A 27,184-nucleotide genomic window follows, 5' to 3' on the forward strand; every position below is an offset into this window, starting at 1 on the left:
TTGAACAGATTATTTATGCTACTAATGCCAATAAGAGCATGCTTATCCTCAAAGACGTATCGTCAGCACAATCATGGAGGAAGAACGCTCAAGCTTTTGCTGACTGTTGAATTTCAAAAATTAAAAAAAGTACAGGATGAACTGTCTGTTCCCAGGGAAGGTGTTCTATTGAGAGGCTCAAGAATCATCATACCTGAGAGCCTGAAACAGCAAGCCACTGAACTAGTCATAAAGGATATTGTAGCCACTAAAAGAACCCTAAGAGACTGAGTGTGGTTCCCATGCCTAAATGAGTGGGTTGAAAGGGAACTAAATGAGTGCCATCTTAGCAGCTGCCTTTCTCCCAAAGTGACGCAGCATCTATTGACAATGACTCACATTCCTGCCCATGCTTGAGAAAGAGTTGCAGTTGATTCCTTTGGGCCTGTAGGAACCAACATTTATTTATTTATTTGAAGGTTTTATATAGCACGAACAAGACTCTTGCGAGTGTCAGAGCGCTTTACAAGACATATGTAGAAAGCAAGATATAGCATACAAAGATCTATGTGAAAAAGTTATACAAAGCTCATAATCGTAAAAACTAAGCTAGCGAAAAAACAACCACTATGGCGTGCAAAAACAAAACAAGTAATAAAATACAGTCATAGAGTTCAAGTGAATTTAGCCATGAGGATCGCTTTCACTTCTTTTTTGTAGGAGGCAGAGGAAGGGCTCATTCTTCTTTCACTGGGCAAAGCGTTTCAGATCCTAGGAGCCATACCAGAGAAGGATTGTTTATAGGTTTTTTCTTGGCAAATCGTTGTGGTTTTATTTTATCATTTCATGGTAGTCATTTTATGGTAGTCATTGATGAGTATACAAGCTTTCCTTTAATAGAAAAGTTATCATCAACCACCTATTACAAGGTCATCGAGGGGCTGGATGACATCTTTGAAGCATGAGTATCCCCGCCATTCTTAAATCTAACAATGGTCTGCCGCTCAATAGCAAAGAATTCAAGGAGTTTCAAATCAGACTAAATGTTAAGCATCAAAAGAGTACACCTCTGTGGCCCCAAGCCAATGGTGCTGTGGAACGATTTATGGGTACCCTCAAATGGCTAATTCAACATGCATCAATGGAGGTAATTGAGTTAAACCAAGCCCTAAGTCAAGCCCTCCAGGCTTATCGTTCAACTCCTCACTCCACATCTGGTCTGAGTCCTACCACCTTGCTATTTGGGAGAGCCATTGGAACCAAACTACTGCAGTGGACCTATTCTTGAATGTTCATAAGGTTCGTGTCACAGACACTTCTCGAAAGTGCCCGATGAAAACATATGCCTATCGGCATCGACCAGCTAAGGAAACAGTTTTTGATGAGGTAGACTGGGTCCTGGTCAAGCAGAAATGAAAGCGGAAAACAGACACTCAGTTTTCTGTTCATCCTATGAGAGTTGTAACGTGCAAAGGACACATGGTGATGGCGCGTTGTCTCGGAAAATCCACCACACGGGACTCGTCCCGCTTTAAGCACCTACCTCAACGTTTATCAGTAGCAGCAATCATGAATGAGGCGTTCCCGCCTAACAGTCGAGATCAAGCATCAGAACTTGTACCATCGGTGGACAATCAGAGTGCATCTTGACCATTTCATAGCAATTGATCTGGGCTATTAGTTTGAGCTCCTCAGCGACTTATTGAAGAAATATAATGTGACTGTTGTTTATACTTTTTATTTAGCAAAAGGGGTGATGTAGTGGTATTAGACTATGTGTGCGGGAACCCTTGCGGTTCTGGGCTGACTCAACAGAGGAACTAAGTAAGCTGCTGGTAGGTGTTAAGGTGTGGATATTAACGGTTATGACGTAATGGGAGTACAGTGTGTTTTTGTATGCTGAGGAATAAAGATGTCTATTACAGAGCCCCGTCTGTGGCATGATAATTTGCATGCTCCAGGGCTGGGGAGGACGCTACAAGTTCCTCTTCCCTGAACCTCCAATAGGCCCCTAGGGTCCCATCCGTCGGACTGTATAAAAAATTACGGTGAGGGGGCATGCAGTCTTTTTCCCTGTGCCACTGTGAGGGCTCAAGGACCCCGGGGCACATTAGCAAGAACCCTGCGTAAAATTATCGCCGTTTTATCAGCAGGAAACTGCCGATAAAACAGCGATAATGGGCTTGCTAATGTGCGTTATAGAATTCCAATAGAAGCCCAGGTTAGATGTCCTGCACATCTAACCTGGGCTTCTATTGGAATTCCATAACGATTATTAGCAAGCCCATTATCGCCGTTTTATCTGTAGTTTCCTACCGATAAAATGGCGATAATTTTACGCAGGGTTCCTGCTAATATGCCCCCATTCCCTGGGGCTGTATCTTTAAAATAAGGAGAGGAGGGTGCACAAGCCCCCTCTCCAAAGCCATACGAGGCCCAGGGGACCCCATCTCCCAGGGGCCCGATATGGCTGCAGTGTTCCGGGGAACCCCTCACTCCGCACACTGCTGTCTTCTGCCCTGCAGAATGCGGTCATACTCTTGAGTTAGCTCTGACTTGTGAATTTCAGTGCTTTTGTTTGTTTAAAACAGTATGTTTGAACTAACATTTTCTCCTAACTATAATGTCCCTTTAACTTCTTTTTTTCAGTGAATTTCTAAGGTTTAAAAAAAATAAAAAGTAACATGATATTGTTACAATGGCTAATTATAACATCTCTTTAACCTATGTTATTTTCAGTGAATACACACAAAAACACCCACACCCACACACTCACGTCTCCAAAAAAGAAGTGACTCAAACATATAGACTCGCCAAAGAACAAAAATATATTTCCACTACAACATTTTGGCTTCTGTCTTCCTCAGGTAGTTAAAGAATTCTTACTTAGTGGCTGCTCAGCTGTCCACCTGGTTAGGTCACTTCTTTCTTGAATATGACATTTCTCTGTGACTCATTGTATCCTTTTGGATCCAGATTTTTGTCCTGGCTGGCTGTTGTTTTCTTGTAAACCTTAATTCCTTTATGTTCTAGCCTATTAATAAATATATAATCTTCAAGCAACACTCCTCTTCCAATTCAGGAAGAGAAAGTCAACAGTGATTCTATTTCGAAAGCGGGTTTTATTCAATTAAAGGTTGGTGACACATTTTGGATGTGCACCTATATATACATGTACAAACTATTTGCTAAGCTTCTTGCCTGAAAAAGTGCGGGACTACTCAATCAGGAGGAATATAGATTTTTAAAGAATGACTATCCAACTATACCCGTCATTTATTTTATCCCTAAGGTACACAAAGACATCTTGAAACCTCCAGGAAGACCGATCATTTCGGCTAAACAGAGTTTACTGGAGAATGTGTCCATTTACATTGATTTCTTCCTACAAGAACATGTCAGAGCCTTGCCATCTTTTATACAGGACACCACAGATTTTTTAAAACAGATTTACAACTGTCAGTGGCAGGAGGAGTATCTGTTAAAGACACTGAATATATCCAATCTCTACACCAGTATACACCATAAGGATGGTATTAGGGTGTTAGAACATTTTCTGGGCACTAAGGCTATTGAATTTTACCAGCATAACAAAATGTTGATTAGCCTTACAAAATTCTGATTAGAAAAGAATTTCTTTATGTTCCAACAGCAAGTCTACCAACAGATAAGAGGGGTAGCAATAGGGGCAAGCTTTTCTCCAAGCTACCCTTGCCTCCACATGGGATGGTGGGAGGAAATTATTTTAAAATCTATGTACAAAAATATCCTGGCTGACCATGTGATAAAGTGGATGAGGTATATTGATTACCTTTTCGTGATTTGGCAGGGAAGCAGACAGAGGGCATTGGAATTTGTCACCAGTATCAATAGCAATGATATCAACTTGCATTTTACACAAAATATCAGCAACAGTTCAGTCTGCGTCTTAGATGTTGAGTTCTTTGTTGTCAATGGTCATCTTGAAACTACACTACACCGCAAACAGACTGCGGAAAACACTATCCTACACGCATCGGAACATACTGTTAATACATCAATACAAACAAACCAGGGAGCAAAGTAGAAATGGACTACTATTCATACCATCAAATAGCAAGGGCAAACGAAAAAATAACACACTGCCAGAAACTAGCAATCCTAGGTTATTCCTAACTTACAACAGACAAAAAGATAGTTTATGCAGCATTATAACGAAAATTTGGCATCTAGTGTTAAGTGATCTGGTGGTGGGGGAGCAACTTCCACAGAGACCAACAATAACATTCAGGAAGGCCCCATCTACCAGTGACTTCCTGGTAAGCAGTAGCCCTGAAATAAAATTGGGCACCAGTTGGCTGGCTGTACAAAAAGGATTTATCAGATGTTCCTCCTGCAGGGCGTGTACATTTGGTATAAGCAAAACGTCCTACATCACGCCATTCAAAGCTAAGCCCATTAAAATCCAGAAGCTCCTTACATGCAAAACCGAATTTGCCATCTATGTGCTGGAGTGCTCTTGTGGACTGCGGTACATGGGCAGCACAAAACAGAAGGTCCACAAGAGGATTCTCCAGCACTTAAGGGTCATTACTAACTCGGATCCAACTTATCCGGTGGCCCGCCACTTCAAGGAAATCCACGGCAATGATTTAGATCAATTGAAGTACTATTTCGTGGACTTAGTTCCACAGTTAAGACAAGGTGGCGATAGAGAGGCAATTCTTAGGAGGCTGGAAACTTGGTACATTTTGAATCTAGACCGCAAAAGCCCTCAGGGACTCAACACAACTGAGGACAGGAACACATGGTTTTAGCAATGTCTAGTCATGCGGTTAGATTCCGATTGGTCGGTAACAAATCTGTAATGACAAAATGCGATTTTGCACATGTCTTAATTAACTGCTGCACTCCACAATTCCTGTATATACCTTCCTTCTTCTGGTTTTAGGAAGACAGTTTCTATGAAACCAGCACTTTTTAGCACAACAACATTTTAGATTAATAATGCACTTTATAATATATTGTAAGTTAGCACTTTAGCTACTTTTGCACTTTCAGAAAAATAAGCACCTTAAAAAATGCAGCAGTGGCCCACTTGGGCAGTATCAATACTTTAATATTTTTCACAGGCATGTATCTCTGGCTTGTTTAATCGAACATATCTATAATGCAAATACAGCAAATGAACCTTGACCTAACAGGTTAAACAGCATGCAGATATTACACGGCAACTGCAATACATTGGGTTTTAAGTGCTTTTAAATACATATATTCTTTTATATTGTGTTGTGTGGTATATTTATTGTAGTCTATTTACCAAGCACATTGTAAGTAAGATCATGACCAGCTATACAAACATACAATTTGTCTGCTGCAATGTATCGTGTTATTGGGACTCAAAACGATAGTCTGTTTACCATTTCTGTTATGCACTTGGCACTTTAAATTGGGGAGGATTCATGGACGCGTGATGTGATCAAGGCCTGCAAAGGTCAAAACGCGTCATGGCGGCATAGCGCAAAAATAAAGAAGACATTGCACTAATTAAGTGGAGTTTGTTCCTGTTTTTGGTTCCAGTACAGAGGGACTCATCAAAATAACAAGGATTGATTGTGTGTATATGTATGTATATATATATATATATATATATATATTCAATTAAAAAACCATAGGTTATAGACCATATATAGTTAGGGATTAGCATTTACAAAACCTTATTTTACTCACACAAAACCATTGAAATTCGCATATATAGTTAGTTGCACTAACTATATATCGTGCACCCGCAATCCACTGCTGATGATGTCACATATTACATCATTCATGACATGGTCAGTGACATCACTGATGACATCACTGTTGACAACTCAAATGACATCACTGACAACATCACTGATGACATCATTCATGTGATAATACGATTAACCTCTTCAGACTCTAATAGAACCTTAGATACAATCAGTGTAAACAGACACTCACAGATTGTCACTCATCCATGGAGTTACTCATACATCTAGTCAGTCATGCAAAGAATCAATCACTCCTCCATTTCCTCAACTATACAGTTATACACACCTTACTAATTCAAACATATTCTAACACATATTTACTCTCTTATACAATCCCTGATACAAGTTCACAATGATCCATACAGCCACTCACACATTCACTAGCTCTTAGGCACAGTTATTTATATATGTCAACTCTCACATGTACTGTGTTTTACAAATGTACTTACTTTGACATGTAGCACTGAGATATCCATTCACTCACCAATACACTCATGCACACAGTCAACCGCCCAAACAGCTGTTTCCACATGCACTTTTGAACCCATACATCTAGTGAATCAACTGCTCACACATCTATGCACAGAGTCATACACCTCCCAGCCACCCACACACACACTCAGTCTCCCATACAAATACTTGGGCAACCAATCAATAACCCATATAGTTACTCATATAGCTACTGATCAACACATGCAGCAGTTTACAGAACAACAGACATAATGATGCACAAATTAAGACAGTTTAGTCACTAACCCATGCATTCAGAAACATACAGTCACTGGATGATGTCATCAGTGATGTCATCAGTGATGTCACTGACCATGTCATGAATGATGTAATATGTGACATCATCAGCAGTTGATTGGGGGTGCGCGATATATAGTTAGTGCAACTAACTATATATGCGAATTTCAATGGTTTTGTGTGAGTAAAATAAGGTTTTGTAAATGCTAATCCCTAACTATATATGGTCTATAACCTATGGTTTTTTCAGTGAATTTCAATGGTTTTTTAATAGCAAATATCAAAAGCTGTAAAATATATTATTCTTTTAAATGAAAAATATATTTTATATGTTTTTAATAAAAAAAATGTATGCATCTGCCAAACCGTGACCTCTTAATAGTGCACTGTGGTGGAAATGATTTGGGCACTATGACTGGGGTTGGTCTGGAAATGCTTTTAAAGAACACCTTTCATCAATTGATGACACTTTTTCCCCAAATTTCCTTGGTATATTCCAATATATGCCAAAGACAGACATGGAAGTGGTCCAACCAATTTTTTCCACAATTTGAGAAAGCACGGAAACATGTGAATAAATCTGTTTCTGCTTACATGAGAGACTATGGAATGGGTATAATATACAACAATAACTTGCGTTACAACATTCAAGACATCTACAGAAGAGATGGTGTGCACTTCTCCGATGAAGGGAATAGAATATTCGTCCTTTATTTAAAACTGTGCATTGGAACCTACTTGTAGGTACCTAAATTAGCCACAGAACCCAATAGCTCTTTTCAGAGCTACCCTACCTCTGATCATTCAAAACGTTTATCTTTTTCTAACTGTTTTTTTTTTTCACCAAAGTACGCTCCCCGGTTCGCTTACCGGTGCGCGTACCGGGCGCTCCCCGCGCGAAATTTTCCAATTTTTTATTTTTTATTTTTGCATATATCAGCGTCCTAAGCCTCCCTCAGAAAAACCGAGAGGGTCACAAAGTGTCTACCGTTCCCCCTTCTACCCATTCCGAACATTGTTTGTCCTCCATCTTGTGTCTCAATTCTACCGATACACAAAATGGAGGACTCCTGTAACGCTGCCGGTTCGCGTACCGGGGAGCGCACCGGTAAGCGCTCGATAAAAAAAGGTGGGAAAGTAATTTACAGAAAAACCACTACAGACACTTTCATCAAATATAGAATAGGCCCTACTACATAGCAGTCCCTACCATTTACCCGGATTTGATGGAATTCCATTGAGAAAATTATGCTGTAAGCCTGACTAAATATCCTGAGGTAAATTACCTAACAAAAACACTTATGAAGTGTTAGAATTGACAACCAATTAAAATGCTACTTTCAATATCTTCTATTATTTCATGACATTGGATTGGTTATGTACCTGAATATATATAAAGAAAGAGAGAGAAAAAAAGCCATTTTGACTACTACTTCCTGAAGTACATATCAAGTGCATTTCAACTGAGAACTTAAACTTCTTTTTGAAAGGTAAGATGTTATTTTAAAAACTGAAGTATGTTCTGCACTTTAAGTTAATTAGGAAAACATTTTCTGATAGTTATATCCTATCCCTCTGTAATAGTTATAGAATAAGATAGACTTCTCTGTTTTAGTTATGGATGGAGTTAGGCTTGTCTTGTATAATTAAGAATTTACTTAGGCTTTATCACATACATTTTTTTATATTTCTACTTCCAGTCTGATACCATACACTGCCCAAAGATAAAATCACTGTTTAAAAAAACTAAACTACCTGTCTGTACTTAAACCCAACAGTGCCCTATCTGTACTGATATATTTTTTTAAAATTCAATTTACAGCACAAAAATGGAAGGAGAGCAAAAAAATACCATCGAAATTGTTCTGGAAAGCAACAAAGATACAGAAATTGAACCCAATGACTCTGAATTTTTTGATGAATCACGGGACTTTGAACTTCTGCAATGTGTACAATCAGTAGATTACCTGATTGAAAATGAGAACATTTCTGACAATCAATTATTAGAAGTTCTTTTAAATTTTGAAAACGAATCAGAGAAATAAATGTATATTTAATAATTCAAAAATTGTTTGAGACATTATTCATTTTTATATGTATTTTTTTAAACTAGTACCAAATTGATTATAATGCAAAATCAGACTTTAAAAATACTGTGCAACTTTTTTGTGTTACATAGTAAGTTTGCTCATAGTTACTTCCTTTCTCCCACTATATTATCTCCAATGTGTATTTAACATCTCTTTATCATCTCCTGCCTCCATGGTGTTTCTGCTTTCCTGACAGACTACGCTATGAATTCCATATACCACAATAACTTCTGAAACAACATGCAAGATATCTACAAAGGAAACGGTGTATTTTTATTTTTAGACTCTGCATTGGTACCTACATGTTGGTACTTAAATTTAAAAAAAAAAATACAACAAAAAGAACAATCAATATACATACATTATTTGAACATTCCTTCATCCTATTTTCCCTATATTACGCTTCCCGGACCGCTTCCCGGTGCGCGTACCGAGCGCTCCCCCCGCAAAAAAAACGATAATAAAATTATTTTTTTTTCCCCGCGGGGCCCTTTTAAAGCCCCCTCATCAAACCTAGGGGGTCAGGGAGGATGTACTCTGCCCCCTTATGCTCATTTCCCCCTTTGTTTTTGCCACATCTTGTGTCTCGATCCTACCGAGACACAAGATGGCGGCCGCTCCGGACTGTTTAGAATGTTCACAGTCACCGGGGAGCCAATCCGCTTCTCCTACCGAAGTTCCGTTACGCGTCAGGTACGCGAACCGGGGCGCTAACCGGGACGCTGTCACAGATATATCTGTTTTTTAAAACGTTAATTTCTCAAAATCCACTGGAGCACATATATTGAGACATAGCAAAGGCACGTCGGGCAAACCATATCTACAATTTTGCCAAGTTTCGTGTAAATCCATTCAGCCGTTCGAGCTAAAAGTGATTCCAACCGCCCTATGGAAAAATGAATGGGAAAAACGCGTTTTGGGACCCCCCTTTTTTCTCCGTCCCCCCTTGACGAACCCCCCCCAAATTTTCGGGGGCTGCTCAGAAACAAAATGTGCCATTTTCCTGAAAATTTCAGCCAATTCCGTCCACAAACGCCAAAGTTATTCAACATAGAATTTTCAGAAATCCCATAGGAAAAAAATCCTAACTATATATACCTACTGGCGACCGCCTGTAGGTAATATATATATATATATATATATATATATATATATTAGAACAGTTTTTATCCAAAGGAAGAAAATTGGTCACACCTTGTAAAACTCCTTAAAAAGCTGCTTTATTTAATGGAACAACAAGCGACTTAAAGGCTGAGTCCTGACATGTTTCGTTCCTCCTGGAACTTTCTCAAAGGGTAAGCCTCGCTCGCTGACCTGTTTCACGCAACTCCACAGTTCGATGTTGCAGCATCCATTTCGTTTGCCTCCAGTGGCCTTTATTCAGGAATCACTTCCGTTTCGAAATGCGTTGTGGTACTTGTGGTCGCGCATCAGTTCTAGACCTTTTAAATATGCAGTCCGGTGTTGTTTAAAGGTCTTCCTTCTTTAATTACGTGTCCAACTCGGTGTTATTTTAAATGCTGTTGCTAATTTCGGACACCCATCTGGAAATGCAATTTAAAAGGGCTATTGATTTAAAGACCCTCCAGTGGGTAGAGCGCTTTGCCGCTTTGTGTGATGTGGGCGCTTGTTATTAAAAGTGCTCCTCCGTTGTGGCAGCGAGTTTTCGTGGGTCAATTTGCATTTGAAATTGACATCCTCACCAATGCCGAGATTCAGTCCTCGGTGGCGCCAATCTCCCTATGCGGTTTCCCGTTCAGCAGGCTGGTTCAGGGCGGGAGACTCACGGCGCTCTTGTGGCGGTGCTTGACCTTCGGCAGAACCACGCCGATATGTATTAGAACAGTTTTTCTCCAAAGGAAGAAAATTGGTCACACCTTGTGAAACTCCTTAAAAAGCTGCTTTATTTAATGGAACAACAAGCGACTTAAAGGCTGAGTCCTGACATGTTTCGTTCCTCCTGGAACTTTCTCAAAGGGTAAGCCTCGCTCTCTGACCTGTTTCACGCAACTCCACAGTTCGATGTTGCAGCATCCATTTCGTGGATATATATATATGACGAAGCAAACCCGATATTTCAGTGCTATTGTATGTTTATTGAAAGCCCAGAACCGCCGCCATTACGCGTTTCGATCCTCGTGGGACCTTGATCACATATATATATATATATATATATATATATATAATTAATTTAAGGATTTTTTTAAATGACAAGATCCAGGCAGACAGGCATCCAAAGAGATTCGGAAAAGAACTATTACAGCACATATTTTCTACCGCAACTGTTTGTCAAAGGAGGTAGCCAACACTAAACTCCTTCTTTACAAAGGTGTCCTGTGAGATTTAATGTAACAAAATACCTGACTAGAGGCTTTACCACAGTGCAAAAGCAATCACTCTTAAATGTTTATTGGCTTTAACATATATCTTGCATAGTAAATAAATCAGACCTACTGTCTGTGTCATAATATTTCATAATAAACAGACCAGACCTATGGCATCTGAAATCCTTTTTCCTAGTGAACCAATCAGGCCTAAAGCTGTTGTCTTGTTGGCTTATCAACATAACCAACTTAGGCAAATTGTCACCATAACCAACTTAGGTTGATTGTATTGAGCTTTAGCTTTCTCTCAAGACAACCATTAGGCATAACATAATAAAGTTACAAATATACTCAAAATTGCAGTTGCTAAAATAATGTAAAACTGCTCATAATGGAGCCTAGTACGGAGTACCATATGGCAAATCTTCTATTACCCCCAGGGTTTGTTTGTGTGGCTCACCAACACCAAAACCCATGCCTACTATTGTAATTTGGGAGATTCCATGTGTCAAAATACCTGCCTACAGGTTTTCAGTGTAATACCAATCCCCACAGGAAGCCAGTGGAGTTCCTTGAGGTCGAGGATGATGTGGGTTTGTCTAAGGCTATCCAGGACAAGTTTGGCCGTGGCGTTCTCAATGGTGTGTAGTCATTGGAGGAGGTGAGCTGTGATCCCTGCCTAAAGATGGTTGCTGTAGTCTAGTTGGCTAGAGATGAGGGCCTGGGTGATGGTGCGTCTTGAGCTTTGGGGTATCCATTTGAAAATCTTACAAAGCATGCAGAGGCTGAAGAAGCAGGAGGAAGAGGCAGAGTGGAACTGAGTCACCATGGCTAGCTAGAATGATGCCTAGGTTCCTAGCATGGTCAGTGGAAGTTGGTGTTATTCCAAGACCACCAGGATGAGTCACATGGGGAGCTTTTGTTTCTGAAAATCAGTACCTCGGTCTTGTCCGTGTTGAGCTTCAGGCAGTTGTCCTTCATTACGTTGGTGACATCTGTTATGCAGCTGTGGAATGGATCTTGGTGTAGGTGGTATCATTAGAGAGAGGGAGAGGATGAGGTGAGTGTCATCGGTGTAGGATATGATGTTGAGTCCACGGGATTTGGGGATGCTGGCCAGAAGTAACATGTAAGTGTTGAAAGGGGTGGGGCAGAGCGAGGACCCTTGGGGTACTCCTCAGATGATTTCCTTGGGTTCATAGGTGAAGGGAGGGAAGGCAAACGTTTTGTGCTATTTTGGTGAGGAAAGAGGCGAACCATCGGAGAGAAGCTCCTTGGATGTCTATGTTGTGCTGCCTTGTGATCAGAGTGTGGTGAGATGACTATATTGAAGGCTGCCAAAAGCTAGGAGGATCAGAGCTGCAGTCTCTTCTCAGTAAAGTGGGATGCTGGTGTCATCAGTAGCCATGATGAGGGCTGTCTCTGCGCTATGGTTGCTGCAGAATCCAGATTAGGAGGAGGCGAGGCGAGTAGGAGGTTCCGTTCCAGATGTGAGGAGGGATGTTGGATGATGGCTTTTTCTAATACTTTGTCCGGGAACAGGAGCAGGGAGATTGATCTGTGATTGTTGCATTTGCTGGAGTCTTCCAATGATTTCTTTAGAAGGGTGTTGACGTCTGCTTGTTTCCAGTCCTCGGGTGGTGGCCTTGACAATTGAGGTGTTGAACAATCTGGTGAGAACATGGCTGATTCTGGCTTCGCCTAGATTGAAGATGTGGTGAGGGCATAGGTCGGTTGGGACCTCGTAGTGAGCCGAGTTTATGATGGAGGTGGTGCCCGGTGGGGTAAGCTGGTTCCTTTTGGTAAGTCAGATGTCTGTTTTGGTATCAGGATCATTGTGTTGCTTGAAGAAGTCAGTGGCCTTGGGCTGGGGTTTGAAGTTTCTGTAGATGTGGATGATCTTGTCATAGAAGAAGTTTGCAAGGTTGTTGTAGAGTTGGTTTTAGGGGAGTAATGTTGTTTGTCAGCATCTGACAGGTTGGAGAATTCTTTGACGACATGCTTTTCACAATTAGTAAGTCAGGTCTCCTGCTTTGCCTTAACTTTTCATTATAAAAGATCACACCTAAAGAGTCTGACATAACCTTTGCTGGTGAACGGATAAGGTCTATAGCCTTTATCATTGGGTTGGCACTATAAACAACACAGGTCTACTGTAGTGCACATAAGCTGCAACCATCATGCAAACAGTTATACTGGTACAATTCTGTACATAATTATAGTAATCAAAACAATATAATACAACCCATCTGAATAGAGCCTCACAAGAAACATCACAGTGAAAATAATTTACTCCCAGTGTTTTTCAGAGTGGGTGACCAACACTAAAACCCTTGCCTACTGTGGTATTGTTGTGTCTAGAGCCAGTATCATAATGTGATAAAATAAAAATCCACACGTAGCGGCTGATTGACTTCAACAAATGCTTTTCACAATAATAAGCCAGGCCTACTACCTTTGTCAAGCCTTTTCATAATAAACGGAGCAGTTCTACAGCATCTGACATGACCTTTCCCAGGGTGTACCTAGCTGTTATTGTTGGCTCATCACCGTAATCAGCTCAAGCCTTCTGTACTAAGAGTGAGCTCTTCCACAAAGGCATGCAGTCATAAAATTACACATGTATTAAAAATTACAATTAGTAGACCAAAATACTATCTATCCTAAGAGAGCCTATTAGGATTAGCTTAGGGTACATCTCCACGGTTTATTTACTGTTACCTTATCTTCTAAGCTTTGAGAGTCCGTGTAATAAAACACTGGCCTACAGACTTAAGCACCGTACAATAACAATCCATCCTTAAAAGCCTATTGCCTATTTGTAGGAAAGTAGGATCTGCTTTTATGGTTACCCCCACTTTTTGCCCGGTGCTTTGCTGTTTCTGACTAGTCTGACTGAGATCCTGCTAATCAGGACCCCAGTCTCTCTGTTTTCTCACCTAAATTGGTATGGGAAGTACTTAAGTACATCTCACATTGGACATTGGGGTACCCTTATAAGTCCCTTGTATCCCAGGGGTTCCCATGGGCTGAAGCATGCATTATGCCACCCATGAGGGACCACTCAAACTGTATCTACAGGCCTGCCATTGCAGCCTCTGTAAGCTGGTGCTAGCACCACTTACGAAAGATATAGGTTTCCCTATATCTAAGGTCACAACACTGAAAACCTAAAAGTCCCCTTAAAGCAGGCCTTTACAATCCATAAGGCAGGTTGCTTGGTTCTACGTGTAAGGGTGCCCCTGCATGAGCAGGACACCCCTACAGCCTCCAGAGTCCATTCTCCCAGGTTCTAAGTGAGACAGTCAAATAACATATAGAGGGGCACAGCGTCATTACACGATGACCATCTCGAAAGCTGTAACAAACCCTATCATAAATGTTGGAATCATACCCCCAAACTGTTAACAGTGTGGGGGTAGGTCCCTCTGTTAGGTCCTCAGGGCTCCAGGAACCAGTCTTCTAGACCCGTACAGCACTACATGTCTGCTGCCGACCAGAGACTCGATTCTGCCCTCCTGCTGCTGAGCCAAGCTTGAGCAGAGGAGGCAGAACAATAAGTATCCTGTCACAGGGAGTTGGGACCACATCCTAGACAGGGTTTAGTGTATTGGGTGCGGGTGGGAGCACTTGCCAGGGCCACTTTGTCTGCATGAGGGGCACATTTGGTGCCCTAATTGCATAGTCCAGTTCAAACTAGTTCAGGGAGCCGTTGATTCCTGCTCTGGTGCAAAACTTGACAAAGGACATGGGAGTATCCTCCCCACTGTCCAACCCTCCCTTGGGAGGGAACCATGAATCATCCCAACCCTTTCCTTAGGGTACTTGAGGACTTACCTGAGATTGAGACCTGCATGATTCATTTCAGGGACCACTTCGACCGTATGGGCACTCTGGACTTCGCTCTGGGCATCAAGGATGCAACTGGGAAGACTCCTGCTGCTCCGTATCTCTTCGCCCTGCATGTCTGCTGCAATGTCTGTGCCTGGGCTCCACACAGGAAAGCTTCCAAGGCCTGTGGGCATCCAAGACACCTGAATTAATCTCCCTTGAAGCGAAGGAGTCACTTCCCTGCATCTGCAGGATCCGCAACTAAGCTGACCGGTCTGCTGAGCCTGGGCTCCCAAGGACTCCAAAATCTCAGCAACACAGGTGGTGGTTCTCCACATCCCTCGAGGCCTGCACTGCCATCTCACCAAGGTTAAGGCCAGTATCCATTGTCAGGGCCACAGGAACCAAACACCTGTGCACCTTGTCAACTTGCTGTTGCAAAGGCTTGTTGGCTTCCTCCCATCAAGATATTAAGGCTCCAAGTAGCCCCAACTTCAAGCATCTCTAGTAACCAGAATCTTTGACCACATCGCATTGCATGCGCCGTGGGTCTGCTTGTTTGGCAAGCTGCTTGAGGTCGTCTTGCGGCTCCAGTGCCCTTGAGGGACACATTTGAATTCTTTGGACTCCCCTGATAACTTGGTGCCTGCCCTGACTCCCCTACTGGGGATGAGACTCATGGACCTTGCTGGTCCGGACATTGCACCTTCTTAAACTTCTACTTTGGTTGCTATTGCCAAGACTTGTTGGTGCTCCCGCCGGACACCGAGCGCTCAACTTTTGACGTCCGACATGGGACAGACATGCCCCTGGTCTTCCACAGCGTCACCTGGCCCACACAGCTGCAGTACCAAGGTCATCGACAGCTCTCCTGCAACGCCCGACATCGGTGGGCATTCGTCTTCTGTGCCTCCTGGTCAATCCTGAGTGGTGTAGACTCTATCCCCTCTGCTTGCAGGTTCTTCACATCTTGAATGGGTTCCACTGGACATTTTCGCCTTCTCCAGCATCTTTCTGAAGTGAGTTCGACAGCGGTTTCTGAAGTCACTTCACACCTATGCACCCGGCTTCCCTGGTGCAGGTAACCTGGTTCCTAGGGTATACACGGGTGGGGTGGCTCTCCAGCCTTCTGTCTTCCACTGGGTTTCTTCAGGCTCTACTGGAAAGGGTACTCTTTCTTTAAAATTGCAACACAGTCATGTTCCTACACTGCACACGACCTCTGTGGGGCATCTAGATACTCAACTTGTATGGTTGCTTGGATCCCCGGCACTTCAACATCCTCTGAGTCTATCCTTGACTCGAGTCGCGGTTTGCATACCACTATTTTAGTATATGGTTTGGTCTCCCCCATGAGGACCACTGTTTATTCTGTGCTACTTATGTATTTCCATTGCAAAGTATTGTGTGCATTGTGTATATCTCTGACTAGGAGATATCTGTATGTGTTAGTGAGTGTCTTTTAATACATATATATTATAATAAATACCTTGTGTTGTTATTTTTCATTAAATATATACATAAGGATTATGTTCTGGTAAAACAGGCTGTTTTACACTCCTTCTGGACTAAGCCTGAAGGCTGCTCTCCATAGCTACCACTTAGAGAGCTTTATAAAATCGTCCAAGACCACTAAAGTCACCATAAGGGTTGTCTGGATCAGTGCAAGGTGTCCACTTACATAAGTGTACATCATATACTGAGCCAGTCTCTCACATTGGTGGCAGCGATGGAACAAGGCTGCATTGTTTTACCAGATAATCTTGGTGTTGATTAATTAAAAAACCATCACTAATACTAGGCAGATATAATACAAGCTTAGAATAAGTAAGTTCTACTGAACGTAGGGTTGGGACAGTTAAGGGTCTAGCACAACCCTTTCTCCAACCTCAAAGTTTAGTTCCCACAAGGTTAGGTAAGTGCAACATCTCACTACACCTAGTATGTCTTCTAAAGGAGAGGTCAGTGGCGGCTCTTTGGCTTTTAGATACAGTGACCTCATGTTCCAGGGACTGAGGGTCCTGTGTTCCTCTAGGAAGCTTAAGAGAGGGAGAGGCCCTAATACCCAACGCCTCCTACAGGTGATACTGTTAGATGACCTACAGAAAGCTAGTGGGGCAGATGAACATGACAGAGTGGGTGTCCAGGGACGAAAGACGGGTCAGGAGAGAACCCCCTCTTAGACCTTGATTCTAACCCTGACCAGGAGTAGTCACCTGACTCGCACCTAGAGAGCTCAGATCCCCCAGAGTATAGTGTAGATGGCACAGATGGACCCCCCAGAAGTGGATCTCTCTTTGTTCCTCCTGGGAGGGTTCAGAGTAGACCAAGGAGGTCTGAGATCCTCTGCTTAAACATCACTAGTGACATTGGCGTTACAAATGTTCGAACACACCTAAGCTTGAAAAATGTAGCACATATGTAATTTCCCACAGTGCTTAATTTGAGTCAGTAGTTTCCGATGCTCAGCACCAGCACTTAATCAGCAACACCAGTGCTTTTCATGAATGTTAAAAACACGTTAATTTATGGGAGATTATGGGGCACATGTGATTCCTAAATAGTTATTTTTAAGGAATCGCTATTTAGGAATCACAATTCCTTATGCATGAAGGAATCGCATTACATTTTGCAATTCCTAAATATTACCTAATAGCGATTCGCAAATTGAGAATCGCTATTGAGTAATGTTACTCCATTCCATTCGCAAATTTGGATTAACCAATTGGTAACTGCAAATTGCAAATGCAATTCCTAAGGCCCCCCTGATGCACCCTCCTAAAAAGTTAAGTGTGCACACGTGGAGCACACACATTCCCTAAGGGAACGTGTGTGCAAAAAGGGCATATTGCGCAAATTGCCATCAACTTGAAGTTGATGGTAATTAGAGTTTCCTAAATGCACAGTCTGCATTTAGGAAAGGCTTGATGCATCGCATTTAGGGAATTGCAAATTGCGATTCCCTAAATGCATTCACAATTTAGGTAATCACAAAAAATTGCGATTACCTAATTTGCGAATGGAAAGCTTTGATGCATCAGAAAAGGTCTTTTTGCCCTTGCAAACGGGCTGATTCTGCGAATCAGCTCGTTTGCGAGGACAAAACTGCCTGATACACGTGACCCTAAGTGATTTGCCCAGAATCACAGGATGTTGAGCCGACTCCGGGAGTAGAACCTGTTTCCCCAGCTCCAAAATCGGCAGCTCATGGCATTACGCCACACATCCTCTCCTCACTTTTACGGTTGATTGGTTCTGTTTTAGACAGCGCTAACAGGAGAAATAGGCTGGATGCAAGCTGCCTTCTGACTGGAGCCCGGGCACTTATGTGTTTTTTATAAATTAACCACTTGTTTTACACACCACTGGTAGTAATGCAAGGGTGGCTTTTTTTCCTTCTTTTTCTAAGGAACACAGGCATAGGCAGCAAGCTAAAATCCGCTCGCAAAAGGGCAGATTCTCAGAATCTGCCCCTTTGTGACCGGTATTTTTTCATTTGGGATGCATCATCCCAAATGCAAAGATCGCTATTTAAGAAATCGCAAAATTGCGATTACTTGCATTTAAGGAATCTCAGATTGAGATTCCTTAAATGCAATGCATTAAAGTTAAAAAAAATAGCGATTTCGCTAATAGGAGTCGCAAATTACCATGAAGTTGAACTTCATGGTTATTTGCAAAAACTTTGAAAAATGCACTAAAGTGCATTTTTCAAAGTTCTATTTTACACACAAACATGCCCTTAGGGCATGTGTGTGCAAGATGTACCCATATGCAGATTTCAGGGGTGCAACAAGGTGTCCTTTTGACACCCTGGCACCCTTGAAATTGCAATCTCAATTTGCGATTCTCTAATTGAGAATCGCAAATTGAGATTGTCTTCCCATTCATTCCTATGGGCCTCTAGGCCCATAGGAAAGAATAGGGAGGTATTCCTTAATTGTGACTCGCAATAAGAGCCGCAATTAAGGAATTTCAAGAAATCGCTATTTTTTAAGCGAGTTCTTCTTGCATAGCATTTTGCTATTCCTTATTAGCGAATCATTATTTTTCGCTTATAAGGAATCGCAAAATGGATGCTTGCTGCATCTAGGGGATAATCTCCGTCCTTAACCCCTCCCATGCTTGTGACGGAACCGTTCCGTCACGAGCCTCGGGTGGGCTGTGCTGGTGATGGAACGGTTCCATCACGGCCCGCTCGCCACGCCTGCGCGGCACGAATTCCGCGCCTGCGCTGACGTTCTGAAGTGCGGGCGGGGCCGTGACGGAACCGTTCCGTCACAAGCACAGCTCACCCGCGTGCAGTGACAGAGCGGTTCCGTCACGAGCACGGGACCGCCGCGCGGCCCCGCCTCCCCCTTAGCACTGCGGCGGAATAGCCGCCGCAGTAATTCCTATCAGCACTAATTAACGCAGCTGGTAGTTTGTTCTAGCAGAAAATCAGTTATGCACACTTGTTATACTTTTGGCAGTACTGACTGCGCAGCTGTAACTTACTACCGGAAGTAACTCTTATGTACTAAGGGGCAGATTTACAAACCCCTTGCGCCACTTTTGCGTCACTTTTAACATGGGAAAAGTGACGCAAAAGTGGGGCCTGGGGCTTGTAAATCTGCCCCAGAATGCGCAGAATTACCTATGTCATTGCCTCTGTCATGTGTTATGATATCTTATCTGTCTGCTCAGGTGACATTTAAAAACACTATCAAACAAGAAATTACATTGATAATATTTAAACCATCTAGGGAAATGTTACTGCACAGTAGTTACAATCCTTAAAGAGGGTACAATCATGTGAATAAAAATGTTCCTTACCTTACCTGTTTTTTGTGTGCTCCCCCTCCCCTTAAAAAGTTCAATTCTGACAGGGTCTACTGTAATTCAGCTTATGTACTGTTTGCGTTTACATTGTTTTTTGGTTCTTGTCATCATAATGCTAACAAAATCTTTAAAACAAATACGCTATTTCACAGGGTTTTGATTTTAATAACACCTAATTGGGTACTCACACACCAGCGAATTATTTTTCTGTCTTTGATTAAGGGCAGTTGTTTTCAGTACCCACAAATCGAGGTAGTTGTGTCATTATTTTCCATAAATGAAGAGAAGAATATAATCCCATTGAATTCTTTCTCACCAAGTACTTATTGTTCCTAAAACATGCACATCCTCTTTCGTAATCAAAGTAAAAAATCCAATTTCATAAAACACCTTTGTTCACTCAGCATTATATTGAAGTGGCAAGTTCATTAAATTTTACACTGGAGTAAATATACAGGCCATGCGTTTCGCACCAAATCTTCCTCTTTCAGAGGAAATGATGTAAACAGGGTTTGTTTTAATACATATCACACTAAGGCCCTGATTACAATGTCGTCCGGAGTTGCCTCTGACCAACATTGCTGCGTATGTGGAATTGCCCACCTCAGGTCGGTGTTTTCGGCACCGCAATTAGGATGCAACCGCACAGTAAACTTCAATTTTTCAATGGGAGCTTGTGGGGCAGGCCGAAACCGTCCGCAGCACAAGCTCCCATTGAAAAAATAAGGGGCATATTACCAACGTTTAGCGATATTTATCGCTAACGATGCTTAGCAACAAGTTTTTTAACGCTAAGCATTGCCGGAAATTATCGCACAGATAACTTGCTATTAGCAAGGTTTGTCTCAGAAGTGATAAAAATCCTCGCTCTAACTGCCAATTGAGAGATTATCGCTGGAAAACCAACGATAATCTCTCGAAGTTTGGCGTTAGCTTGATGATAGGGGCTCACAAACTTAGCCATGATATCCACCTTCCATAGGATATCATGGCTAAGGGCCCGATTCACAGAATGAATTTAAGACTCAATCCTAAACTTACTACTATTTTGGTATTCACAGAATTAATCTAAGACTCAATCCTCAACTTACTACTATTTTGGTATTCACAGAATGCACTTACTACTTTTGGCATTCACAGAATGAATTTGCTACTTTTGGTATTCACAGAAGTTAGGATTTTGTCTTAAGTTTGTCTTAAGACAGACTTAAGACAGACTTAAGACAAAATCCTAACTTCTGTGAATACCAAAAGTAGTGAGTTCCTTCTGTGAATGCCAAAAGTAGTAAGTGCATTCATTCTGTGAATACCAAAATAGTAGTAAGTTTAGGATTGAGTCTTAAGTTCATTCTGTGAATCGGGCCCGGTGTCAGGAAAATACCAGGTGTAAAAAAAGCAGTGCTAACCGCGGTTAGCACTGCTTTTTTATCACTAACAGGGTTAGTGAAATCCTTGATAATAGGAGAAATGTCGCTTAACAACATTTCTCCTATTATTTTTCTCTGGAACGCCCCCTTTGCATCTCATTAGAGATGCAAGGGGAAGCGTAGAGAAAAAGGGTGCTAACATGCGAATTTGCGTGTTAGCACCCTGTTGCTGATAGGGAGATAATTTTATCTCCGCTTTCTTGGCTTTTAAAGCCAAAAAAGTGAAGATAAATCCCTTGATAATATGCCCCTAAATATTTTGCACATCCTGCCACTAAGGCCACATGCAGAGGGTCAGGGGGTTAGCGGGCCATGCTATCGGCCTCAAAAGACACTTTCCGACAGTTGTTTCATGTTGGAAAGGCAAACATGGAACTGCTGTCGGAAAGTGCCATCATAATCCAAACAGTGGAAAAGTCGTCCTTTAGGGATTATGAGGCCTTTCCGACTGGCCGCTGGGCTCCTTGAGCCTGTCGGAACCGAGTCAGATTCCCTGTCCAGTTTAAAATCTGACCGTTGTCATTGTAATACGGGGGTCGAAGTTTAAATCTACAATGTCGGTCAAAAAGCCTCCGACCAGCGGTTGGTGACTTTCCAACTGACATTGTAATTAGGCGCTAGGTTGTTTGAACAAACATTAAAAATTTACCAAATTTAATTTGCATGGTTTGTCTCCAAAACTCTGCTTCAGCAGCTAGGGACTTTCCCTTGCTCAAGAACTGACTTGTCCAAGAACTCATGGAGTTTTCGAAGAACTGAGACTCTTTCATGACGTTATTATGTCCACCTTTACGTCAAACTCGGCAACTTCAAGGTATAAATATACGCCCACCCTTGCCTTAGCAGACACACAGTGGTTTGGAGCAGTTCGACTTTCTACTTGCCCGACGCATCCTGCTACAGCAAGTGCCGAAACGAAGCCGACCCTTCAGCAGACGAACTGAGAGAGACGCTGTCTTTTCTCCTGCCGAGAAATCCAGCTCCAGTGTTTCCAAGCTACCCTTGCGGGTTGTTGGGAAATCGAGTCCCGAGACTGACCTTCTTCATTCTAAACTGAGATACAGAGCTGTTCAGACCTTAAGAGAAATCTTGGACAGATTCTTGACAAAAGAATACTACATTTATGCTACACCTCACTTACTTCTTCCCTCGTACTAAGCTTAGGTTAGGTACACCAGGGTAGGCGTATTTTAGAAGCACCAGTTGAGTACTTTTAGCCTCTGTCATATATGTATGTATTTTTCTATGGTTTAGGAACCATACAATGCTCTTACAGTATTATTTTGTTCTACTTTTTATAATGTATGAGTTATATTTTACAACCAGATTTACGATTGTAGCAGTTAATTTCTTATGCTTGAGAAAGAAGACTATTCAATAAATCCTTTTATTGAAAACGGCTGTCTATCTATTTCTCTGCAACTCTGGTGAAACGAAGCATGCACGATTGACTGAGTGAAATATATATCTATTGTTTCCACGACTCTGATGATCAGTTTTATCTTTGGAAAACAATGTTGTCATGTTTATGCGGTTGTCAGAAACTAATACCTTCTTGTAAATTCAAGAAAGTTTCTAGTGACCTCTGAGCTATCTGGCACTCACAATTAAGTCTAGTATATTCGATAGAGACCTAGTAGATCTCAGTCCTACGTCTAATCTAAAGGATATATTATTCCAATGCGCAGAGCCTATTGGGAATATAGGAACTACACTACAACATGGTTACCCATTACATATCCTCTATATTCTACGCAAAAGAAAACAGTTCTCACTTGCTCTTGCCACAATATTGTGATGACCTGCATAACGTCTTTCAAACAAAGGTAGTGTATAGCTGCGGTTACAAGAGCAGACTTGGGCCCATTTTCCTACCCAATTGCCCCACCATTGATCCATGCATCTACTGTAGTACTGGTAACCATAAGCAATCCCTTTAGTCACTTGTAAATGGAGGCAAATATCCTGCCCGTAAATTGGTAAAAAATGTAAGTCCTTATGATAGGCTATCACAAATCCAGTCTAAAACTCAAGCCCTGTCCTCAAAGATGAAAACTCTGGGCATCTAATTTATTCCTAACCACTTCTACTGCTTGTAAGTCAATAAAGTCGTTTGCAAATACACTGCCAGGCAACACATGTTGATCATCTTGGTCCTTGGGTTCCTGCATCGGAATCATGGAGAGGACCTCTCAAGAGCATTGGTCTACATGGCGCCCAACGTTTGGTAAGGCACTAATTTAACGCTAGATACTAGAGTAACTTAGTCGTGCTTTTCACAGAGACCCCTTTTTCCCGTAAATACTCCAATAGACGTCTGGAGTGGGTCAAAGGATAAAATATCCGCCATAAACTGAGTATGACGAAAAATCCTATGTATTAGTTTTGGTTTTGTTTAACGTTGAAGGATACAGTGTTCCAAAATATTGTGCACCTTATCTTTATTCCTTGAAACTTTCTCAGCAAAACTTGCAACAAAATAAAGATATTGATGAAGAGAACTGTGGACCTGCAGGCACTATTACCCATCCGGGTTTAGACGAGACAGGTGTCCAACAAAATGACCCGGATGCTATAGTCATCCCGAAAAACGTAAGAAAAGCCATAGCTATAAAGCTTATAGAAAATCGCCTATCACAGAGAGGTGGTACGGTTATATTTGTCATAGAGGCACATGAATATCGGCAGACAGAGGTGTTCTATTCATGGATTGCCTTTCCACAAGCAAATCCAACAACACATGTGTTCCACTTCTACAAGATGGAGGAACATCCAGCGGAATACGTTCCTTTCGAGGACGTTGAAATTCCACTAACTTACCAAGAGCATCAGCTCTGGTTTAAAGGCGCCTTACAACATCAAAATCACATTACCAGGCTCGGTCCACTAGGTAGACCAGGAGCAACATGGCCGGTACTAGCCAGCTATACACCACATACTAACATTGAAAGAATGTCAGATGTAGAACTGTTAGCTCAGCTAAAACAATTAATGAAAATACATAGACAATTGGTACAAAATGTCATGCAGACCTTAACAGTCCAACCTGCTATTAGAATTCCACAACACACCCCTCATCAGGGGAACACAAATAAAATCACACCACAGACTATACAATCAGTCATTGGTAAATAGCCCGCAAAAAGGGAACAAATTCCATTCTGGTTAGCCCAGAAAATTACTCAAATAGAGGCAGTATTTCCCGACAGTACACCTCATGACAAACACAGGATTCAAACAATCTTTTTAGCAATGGGGATTGCACCACACGTGGAGGACTGTGACACTTAGGGTACAGTCTTTGCTTCAATCTACGCAAAAACACATGGTGTCCCATCTATGGCGTTAATACCAGACGTTCTGAGACAGATTCAAAATGAATACGGTCCAGAACCAGCCTTGAATCTTGGTATGAAATTACTGAAAGATTTCAAACAGGTCTCAGCTATCTTATTAGCTAACATTAAAGGTAAAGCAGCATCAGTGGCAATCTGCCAAAAACTAAAACAACTCGATATTAATGAGCAACCATATGAACTTGCCAGAATTATTGAAAAATCCTTTGAAGAACTTGGAAGAGATAGTTTGGGAGGTAAACCGGTAAAGCCTGACCTAACATAAAATCCTAAAAAAGAGAAGCGCTCTCAGTCCAGAGGGAGATCTCCTCAAAAGGAGCACTCTGAAAAGAGGTATAACCTTAGAAATAGGGACAATCTAAGAAAACCTGATAGATATCAAGATACTGATGCTCGATCCTCTCGTACCTTTCAGACTTCCTCGCAAAAATCAGAAAGAAGAGGATGATCAGAACAGAAAGAAGAACGTGTGAAGTCCAAAGACGATCAACACGTTCCAAAAAAAAAGAAAACCCAATTCACCAAAAAGAAGGTAGCAGGTCAAAAAATCAGACATGCCGAGGATCTTGACACAACTAAAGAACATTGAGTGGACCCAGACAATGCTGGACAGCGCAGCAGAGGTCACCATAGCTCGCAGGATCCTGAAAGATCATCTGGAGACAGCGGATCTGAATGAATACATTCAGGTTGAAACTGCCGACACCAGGGTTAGTGTACCCCATAAGTTATATGAAGTAACACTCCGGATAGAGGGGGACATAACTAGAAAAATAAAAGCACTCTTTTGGGAACAACTATCTAAGGGTTATGACATCCTTCTGGCTGAAAAAGACTGGCCACCTGAATTTGTCAGGGAGCGCCCACATGGCGAAGAAATATTTATGCCAGCCTTCTCTAATCGTATTCCTATTCATAAAAAATATACCTATGCCAGGAAATGGGCTGTGACCCAGGCTCCAGCATTATATAAAAAGCATGTGGGATGGGATGAGGACTCTCCTCACCATAAAATCCAGTTAAAAAATCAACCTACTGCTCAGAGGCAGTACCCAGTAAAGCAGGAAGCTAAAAAACAAGTCAGGGAGATCTTAGATTAACTAGAATACCAAGGGTTGATTGAAACATGCACCTAGTCAGAGAACAATCCTTTGTTTCCTGTCTCCAAACCAGACAATATATATATTGTCTAGTTTTGTACTACAGACATTTAAACTCTTGTTGCAAAACGTTTGCAGTACAAAATGCACACAGTGCAGCACTGATGAATAACATCGTTCGCGAAAAATATAAAACTACATTAGATATTTCAAACGGTTTCTTCTGTCAAAACATTGTACCAGAAAGCAGGTATTTTACCGCTTTCTCAATAATGGGGATACAACAACACTTTTGTCGTCTCCCCCAGGGATTCAAGAACAGTCCTGGATTATTTTCAGACAGAGTAACAGAGTTACTACAAACTTATGATGATGAGGCATTATCTTATGTTGATGACATCTATCTTACAGATGATGATTTGGACAGGCACTTGAACAGGGTGAACACCATAATACTTGGATTCGCCTCTAAAGGGTACAAATTCAACTTTAAAAAAATCAAAAATTGCCCACCTCAATGTCCTATTCTTAGGATACGAACTTTCAAGTGAAGGCAAAAGCCTGGCAGCAAACTTTTTAGAGAAATGTGGGCTGCTACAACTTCCGAAAACGCTGAAAAACTTACAGTCAATTCTAGGCTTCCTAAACTTCGGAAGAACTTACATTTTGAATTACGCTGTCATATGGTTATTACGTTTCCATAGGTTGTGTTAAGTTAGCATGTGCTTGTTAAAAGTTTAAACGCCATCTTTTCTTTCTGCTTCGGTTTGCACACGACACCTAATTGTTATTACAGCTTTTAACCTAGAAGAAAGATGTGATTTACTTCAGAATAATATATTATTGTACTGGTATCAGTCGTGCCTGGAACACTTGGTACAACTGTCTGCACACTGAGAGCTGTACACTCTAACACAAGGTTATTGTAGGCCTGATCCTCGCACTACGTTAGTCATAACACAAATAATGTTTGTGCCAACTTTGGGCTTTACGTGAGTTCAAGATACAGTTACAGGGAATTGAAAAACACACTTGATGCTGGACATGCTGAGAGCTGGTAGCTGTTGATGTGATCTCCTACTACTGAGAATTTGAGGTATGGGTTCGCCCAGCTAAAGCCCAAATGAGACCTTCTTAGATATAATATAATATGCTAATTAGGGTGCGCGAAATATAGGTGATACAGAATTCTATAGATTTTGCATCATAATATGTTATCACAGTTTGCTTACTATGGATTAGTGACTATGCTGCTGACTCTGATTTTTATAATATGTATGTTGATATTATACAAGATACTGCGTTTGAGAATGTTGCATTGAAAAAATAAACATTTCAAACTTGCACGTGTTCTCATTGCCTCCCAGTTTCGGTTTGGAATGATAATATAATGAAAGAGTGTTCATGTGTTCCACGATACCTGAGGTATTCTAAGTTCATGTTCTGGATTGTCTAAGACATCGGGAAGTATTTACTGCCGATGAGATACTGTAGCTTGCCTGGTAAGGGGATTTCTGAAACATAGGTGAGTTTTGGGTCACCCTGACTCACCCAGGTTCTAGGTCTCTGAGCACAGTTCTGTGAGAGAACGGAAACCCTGCAACATGGCGCCCATACGTTGGTTGGCCCTATAACATGACACTTGAGTAGTATATCATTCAAACCTTAACGCCTACATTCCCGTTTCCGGAAAACGGCAGTGTCGGAAAAACCTACCTATTTTTGAAATAGGTCATTT

The sequence above is a fragment of the Lissotriton vulgaris genome, chromosome 1_1, assembly GCF_964263255.1.
Source record: "Lissotriton vulgaris chromosome 1_1, aLisVul1.2, whole genome shotgun sequence".
Lineage (NCBI taxonomy): Eukaryota > Metazoa > Chordata > Amphibia > Caudata > Salamandridae > Lissotriton > Lissotriton vulgaris.